Below are 8,078 nucleotides of genomic sequence, written 5' to 3' on the forward strand. Positions count from 1 at the left end.
TTAGTGACTTTAGTAGTATGGAATTGTACCTTTCACTGAAAACTAGAGATGAGCGAGTAGTATTCCATCGAGTAGGTATTCAATAGAGTACTACGGTATTCGAAATAATCGTACTCGTTCAAGTACTATCGCTATTCGCAGTAAAGATTTGATTCAGTACCAGCATTGATTGGCCAAATGCTATACAGTGTACAGCATTCGGCCAATCAACGTTGGTTCTGCTGGAGGCTCATGTGTGACGAGGCGGAGTCTACGATCGAACCACAGCAGTCTCCATTGTGGTCCAATCTTAGACTCCTCCTCCTCAAAGACGAGCCCCCGGCAGAACTAGCATTGATTGGCCGAATGCTGTACACTGTATAGCATTCGGTCAATCAACGCTGGTCAATGCATTCCTATGAGAAAAAGTCAGCTCCTGCATAACCGCAAGCTGCCAGCTCTCCCGACTAGCAAGGACGAGCCTGCTTCAGATAGTGTTGATTTGCCGAATGTTATACAGTGTATAGTATTCAGCCAATTAATGCTGATTCTGCAGGACAAGTAAGGGCCATTTCACATTAGTGCTTTCCTCCCGTCCGGAAGGAGTCCGCAGGAGGACCCCCCAATGGAATATCAGCGCAACTGCAAGTACTGTGCAGTTAAAGCACATGGACCCCATAGACTATAATGGGGTCCATGCACTTTAACTGCACAGCGCTCCTCCTAAATACTCTCCTCCTGCTACTCGTGGACTTGGTGACTCTCCTCTAGTCAAATAAAGGTTTCCCCTGAAATGAGCATTTTTTTCCCCATAGACTATAATGGGATTCAATATTCGATCGAGTAGTCGAATATTGAGGCTCTACTCAAAACGAATATCAAATCTCGAATATTTCACTCGCTCATCTCTACTGAAAACATCTTTCTCTTATCCTAGACCTAAGTCTAACCTAAGACATCACTGCATTCATTATCCCTGTATATAAAGTCATTGTCTTCTTACTTTTGTATTGGAACATGACTGTTTGTATTATTCTTTCTTGCAATGATTGATGTATTACTCCCGTTGTTTGATGTCACTGAATGCATTACTCCTTACTCTAACATTACTGTATCCAACAACAATTTTTATATAACTGCCGCAGCCCAGATGGAGGGAACCAGAGTAGTACCTAGAACATATAGTCAGGGCATACAAACATAACCCAGAGGAACAAAAACAAACACAATAAAAGCAGGAGCACTCCGGGGTGCTGCATAACATTATAGTGTGGTGTCATCCATGGCCTATGACATCACCCAATTTGTTATTCTTGTGTAGAGATGAGCGAACACTAAAATGTTCGAGGTTCGAAATTCGATTCGAACAGCCGCTCAATGTTCGTGTGTTCGAACGGGTTTCGAACCCCATTATAGTCTATGGGGAACAGATACTCGTTAAGGGGGAAACCCAAATCCGTGTCTGGAGGGTCACCAAGTCCACTATGACACCCCAGGAAATGATGCCAACACCTCTGGAATGACACTGGGACAGCAGGGGAAGCATGTCTGGGGGCATCTAACACACCAAAGATCCTCTATTACCCCAACATCACAGCCTAACAACTACACACTTTACACACTCAATACCACCTCTCTGACAGTAGGAAAACACCTTGAAACATGTGTATTTGGCACTTGCAGTGAGGAGAGCTTGTCACCAGCAGTGAATTTGGCCCTTGTAGTAAGTTGAGGTTGGCACCAACATTTGTTTTGAAAATCAGGGTGGATTGAGCCTCTAACCAGCAGAGTTTGGGCAAATTCATGGTGGAGGGAGCCTCTAAAAACCCCAGTTTGGACCAATTCATGGTGGAGGGAGCCTCTAACCAGCCCAGTTTGGGCAAATTCATGGTGGAGGGAGCCTCTAAAAAACCCAGTTTGGACCAATTCATGGTGGAGGGAGCCTCTAACCAGCCCAGTTTGGGCAAATTCATGGTGGAGGGAGCCTCTAACCAGCCCAGTTTGGACCAATTAATGGTGGAGGGAGCCTCTAACCAGCCCAGTTTGGACCAATTAATGGTGGAGGGAGCCTCTAACCACCCCAGTTTGGACCAATTCATGGTGGAGGGAGCCTCTAAACAGCCCAGTTTGGGCAAATTCATGGTGGAGGGAGCCTCTAAAAAACCCAGTTTGGACCAATTCATGGTGGAGGGAGCCTCTAACCAGCCCAGTTTGGACCAATTAATGGTGGAGGGAGCCTCTAAACAGCCAAGTTTGGACCAATTCATGGTGGAGGGAGCCTCTAAAAACCCCAGTTTGGACCAATTCATGGTGGAGGGAGCCTCTAACCAGCCCAGTTTGGGCAAATTCATGGTGGAGGGAGCCTCTAAACAGCCCAGTTTGGGCAAATTCATGGTGGAGGGAGCCTCTAACCAGCCCAGTTTGGACCAATTAATGGTGGAGGGAGCCTCTAACCAGCCCAGTTTGGACCAATTAATGGTGGAGGGAGCCTCTAACCAGCCCAGTTTGGACCAATTAATGGTGGAGGGAGCCTCTAACCAGCCCAGTTTGGACCAATTCATGGTGGAGGGAGCCTCTAAAAAACCCAGTTTGGACCAATTCATGGTGGAGGGAGCCTCTAAACAGCCCAGTTTGGGCAAATTCATGGTGGAGGGAGCCTCTAAAAAACCCAGTTTGGACCAATTCATGGTGGAGGGAGCCTCTAACCAGCCCAGTTTGGACCAATTAATGGTGGAGGGAGCCTCTAAACAGCCAAGTTTGGACCAATTCATGGTGGAGGGAGCCTCTAAAAACCCCAGTTTGGACCAATTCATGGTGGAGGGAGCCTCTAACCAGCCCAGTTTGGACCAATTAATGGTGGAGGGAGCCTCTAACCAGCCCAGTTTGGACCAATTAATGGTGGAGGGAGCCTCTAACCACCCCAGTTTGGACCAATTCATGGTGGAGGGAGCCTCTAAACAGCCAAGTTTGGACCAATTCATGGTGAAGGGAGCCTCTAAAAACCCGTTTGGACCAATTCATGGTGGGGGGAGCCTCTAACCAGCCCAGTTTGGGCAAATTCATGGTGGAGGGAGCCTCTAAACAGCTCAGTTTGGGCAAATTCATGGTGGAGGGAGCCTCTAACCAGCCCAGTTTGGACCAATTAATGGTGGAGGGAGCCTCTAACCAGCCCAGTTTGGACCAATTAATGGTGGAGGGAGCCTCTAACCACCCCAGTTTGGACCAATTCATGGTGGAGGGAGCCTCTAAACAGCCAAGTTTGGACCAATTCATGGTGGAGGGAGCCTCTAAAAAACCCAGTTTGGACCAATTCATGGTGGAGGGAGTCTCTAACCAGCCCAGTTTGGACCAATTCATGGTGGAGGGAGCCTCTAAAAAACCCAGTTTGGACCAATTCATGGTGGAGGGAGCCTCTAAACAGCCCAGTTTGGGCAAATTCATGGTGGAGGGAGCCTCTAAAAAACCCAGTTTGGACCAATTCATGGTGGAGGGAGCCTCTAACCAGCCCAGTTTGGACCAATTAATGGTGGAGGGAGCCTCTAAACAGCCAAGTTTGGACCAATTCATGGTGGAGGGAGCCTCTAAAAACCCCAGTTTGGACCAATTCATGGTGGAGGGAGCCTCTAACCAGCCCAGTTTGGACCAATTAATGGTGGAGGGAGCCTCTAACCAGCCCAGTTTGGACCAATTAATGGTGGAGGGAGCCTCTAACCACCCCAGTTTGGACCAATTCATGGTGGAGGGAGCCTCTAAACAGCCAAGTTTGGACCAATTCATGGTGAAGGGAGCCTCTAAAAACCCGTTTGGACCAATTCATGGTGGAGGGAGCCTCTAACCAGCCCAGTTTGGGCAAATTCATGGTGGAGGGAGCCTCTAAACAGCCCAGTTTGGGCAAATTCATGGTGGAGGGAGCCTCTAACCAGCCCAGTTTGGACCAATTAATGGTGGAGGGAGCCTCTAACCAGCCCAGTTTGGACCAATTAATGGTGGAGGGAGCCTCTAACCACCCCAGTTTGGACCAATTCATGGTGGAGGGAGCCTCTAAACAGCCAAGTTTGGACCAATTCATGGTGGAGGGAGACTCTAAAAACCCCAGTTTGGACCAATTCATGGTGGAGGGAGCCTCTAACCAGCCCAGTTTGGACCAATTAATGGTGGAGGGAGCCTCTAAATAGCCAAGTTTTGGGAAATTCATGGTGGAGGGAGCCTCTAACCAGCCCAGTTTGGACCAATTCATGGTGGAGGGAGCCTCTAAACAGCCCAGTTTGGGCAAATTCATGGTGGAGGGAGCCTCTAAAAAACCCAGTTTGGACCAATTCATGGTGGAGGGAGCCTCTAACCAGCCCAGTTTGGACCAATTAATGGTGGAGGGAGCCTCTAACCAGCCCAGTTTGGACCAATTAATGGTGGAGGGAGCCTCTAACCACCCCAGTTTGGACCAATTCATGGTGGAGGGAGCCTCTAAACAGCCAAGTTTGGACCAATTCATGGTGGAGGGAGCCTCTAAAAACCCCAGTTTGGACCAATTCATGGTGGAGGGAGCCTCTAACCAGCCCAGTATGGGCAAATTCATGGTGGAGGGAGCCTCTAAAAAACCCAGTTTGGACCAATTCATGGTGGAGGGAGCCTCTAACCAGCCCAGTTTGGGCAAATTCATGGTGGAGGGAGCCTCTAACCAGCCCAGTTTGGACCAATTAATGGTGGAGGGAGCCTCTAACCAGCCCAGTTTGGACCAATTAATGGTGGAGGGAGCCTCTAACCACCCCAGTTTGGACCAATTCATGGTGGAGGGAGCCTCTAAACAGCCCAGTTTGGGCAAATTCATGGTGGAGGGAGCCTCTAAAAAACCCAGTTTGGACCAATTCATGGTGGAGGGAGCCTCTAACCAGCCCAGTTTGGACCAATTAATGGTGGAGGGAGCCTCTAAACAGCCAAGTTTGGACCAATTCATGGTGGAGGGAGCCTCTAAAAACCCCAGTTTGGACCAATTCATGGTGGAGGGAGCCTCTAACCAGCCCAGTTTGGACCAATTAATGGTGGAGGGAGCCTCTAACCAGCCCAGTTTGGACCAATTAATGGTGGAGGGAGCCTCTAACCACCCCAGTTTGGAATAATTCATGGTGGAGGGAGCCTCTAAACAGCCAAGTTTGGACCAATTCATGGTGAAGGGAGCCTCTAAAAACCCGTTTGGACCAATTCATGGTGGAGGGAGCCTCTAAACAGCCAAGTTTGGACCAATTCATGGTGAAGGGAGCCTCTAAAAACCCGTTTGGACCAATTCATGGTGGAGGGAGCCTCTAACCAGCCCAGTTTGGGCAAATTCATGGTGGAGGGAGCCTCTAAACAGCTCAGTTTGGGCAAATTCATGGTGGAGGGAGCCTCTAAACAGCCCAGTTTGGACCAATTAATGGTGGAGGGAGCCTCTAACCAGCCCAGTTTGGACCAATTAATGGTGGAGGGAGCCTCTAACCACCCCAGTTTGGACCAATTCATGGTGGAGGGAGCCTCTAAACAGCCAAGTTTGGACCAATTCATGGTGGAGGGAGCCTCTAAAAACCCCAGTTTGGACCAATTCATGGTGGAGGGAGCCTCTAACCAGCCCAGTTTGGACCAATTCATGGTGGAGGGAGTCTCTAAAAAACCCAGTTTGGACCAATTCATGGTGGAGGGAGCCTCTAAACAGCCCAGTTTGGGCAAATTCATGGTGGAGGGAGCCTCTAAAAAACCCAGTTTGGACCAATTCATGGTGGAGGGAGCCTCTAACCAGCCCAGTTTGGACCAATTCATGGTGGAGGGAGCCTCTAAACAGCCAAGTTTGGACCAATTCATGGTGGAGGGAGCCTCTAAAAACCCCAGTTTGGACCAATTCATGGTGGAGGGAGCCTCTAACCAGCCCAGTTTGGACCAATTAATGGTGGAGGGAGCCTCTAACCAGCCCAGTTTGGACCAATTAATGGTGGAGGGAGCCTCTAACCACCCCAGTTTGGACCAATTCATGGTGGAGGGAGCCTCTAAACAGCCAAGTTTGGACCAATTCATGGTGAAGGGAGCCTCTAAAAACCCGTTTGGACCAATTCATGGTGGAGGGAGCCTCTAACCAGCCCAGTTTGGGCAAATTCATGGTGGAGGGAGCCTCTAAACAGCCCAGTTTGGGCAAATTCATGGTGGAGGGAGCCTCTAACCAGCCCAGTTTGGACCAATTAATGGTGGAGGGAGCCTCTAACCAGCCCAGTTTGGACCAATTAATGGTGGAGGGAGCCTCTAACCACCCCAGTTTGGACCAATTCATGGTGGAGGGAGCCTCTAAACAGCCAAGTTTGGACCAATTCATGGTGGAGGGAGCCTCTAAAAACCCCAGTTTGGACCAATTCATGGTGGAGGGAGCCTCTAACCAGCCCAGTTTGGACCAATTAATGGTGGAGGGAGCCTCTAAACAGCCAAGTTTTGGGAAATTCATGGTGGAGGGAGCCTCTAACCAGCCCAGTTTGGACCAATTCATGGTGGAGGGAGCCTCTAAACAGCCCAGTTTGGGCAAATTCATGGTGGAGGGAGCCTCTAAAAAACCCAGTTTGGACCAATTCATGGTGGAGGGAGCCTCTAACCAGCCCAGTTTGGACCAATTAATGGTGGAGGGAGCCTCTAACCAGCCCAGTTTGGACCAATTAATGGTGGAGGGAGCCTCTAACCACCCCAGTTTGGACCAATTCATGGTGGAGGGAGCCTCTAAACAGCCAAGTTTGGACCAATTCATGGTGGAGGGAGCCTCTAAAAACCCCAGTTTGGACCAATTCATGGTGGAGGGAGCCTCTAACCAGCCCAGTTTGGGCAAATTCATGGTAGAGGGAGCCTCTAAACAGCCCAGTTTGGGCAAATTCATGGTGGAGGGAGCCTCTAACCAGCCCAGTTTGGACCAATTAATGGTGGAGGGAGCCTCTAACCAGCCCAGTTTGGACCAATTAATGGTGGAGGGAGCCTCTAACCACCCCAGTTTGGACCAATTCATGGTGGAGGGAGCCTCTAAACAGCCAAGTTTGGACCAATTCATGGTGGAGGGAGCCTCTAAAAACCCCAGTTTGGACCAATTCATGGTGGAGGGAGCCTCTAACCAGCCCAGTTTGGACCAATTAATGGTGGAGGGAGCCTCTAACCAGCCCAGTTTGGACCAATTAATGGTGGAGGGAGCCTCTAACCACCCCAGTTTGGACCAATTCATGGTGGAGGGAGCCTCTAAACAGCCAAGTTTGGACCAATTCATGGTGAAGGGAGCCTCTAAAAACCCGTTTGGACCAATTCATGGTGGAGGGAGCCTCTAACCAGCCCAGTTTGGGCAAATTCATGGTGGAGGGAGCCTCTAAACAGCCCAGTTTGGGCAAATTCATGGTGGAGGGAGCCTCTAACCAGCCCAGTTTGGACCAATTAATGGTGGAGGGAGCCTCTAACCAGCCCAGTTTGGACCAATTAATGGTGGAGGGAGCCTCTAACCACCCCAGTTTGGACCAATTCATGGTGGAGGGAGCCTCTAAACAGCCAAGTTTGGACCAATTCATGGTGGAGGGAGCCTCTAACCAGCCCAGTTTGGACCAATTAATGGTGGAGGGAGCCTCTAAACAGCCAAGTTTTGGGAAATTCATGGTGGAGGGAGCCTCTAACCAGCCCAGTTTGGACCAATTCATGGTGGAGGGAGCCTCTAAACAGCCCAGTTTGGGCAAATTCATGGTGGAGGGAGCCTCTAAAAAACCCAGTTTGGACCAATTCATGGTGGAGGGAGCCTCTAACCAGCCCAGTTTGGACCAATTAATGGTGGAGGGAGCCTCTAACCAGCCCAGTTTGGACCAATTAATGGTGGAGGGAGCCTCTAACCACCCCAGTTTGGACCAATTCATGGTGGAGGGAGCCTCTAAACAGCCAAGTTTGGACCAATTCATGGTGGAGGGAGCCTCTAAAAACCCCAGTTTGGACCAATTCATGGTGGAGGGAGCCTCTAACCAGCCCAGTTTGGGCAAATTCATGGTGGAGGGAGCCTCTAAACAGCCCAGTTTGGGCAAATTCATGGTGGAGGGAGCCTCTAAAAAACCCAGTTTGGACCAATTCATGGTGGA

Source organism: Leptodactylus fuscus, chromosome 4, assembly GCF_031893055.1.
Source record: "Leptodactylus fuscus isolate aLepFus1 chromosome 4, aLepFus1.hap2, whole genome shotgun sequence".
In the NCBI taxonomy this organism is placed as follows: Eukaryota; Metazoa; Chordata; class Amphibia; order Anura; family Leptodactylidae; genus Leptodactylus; species Leptodactylus fuscus.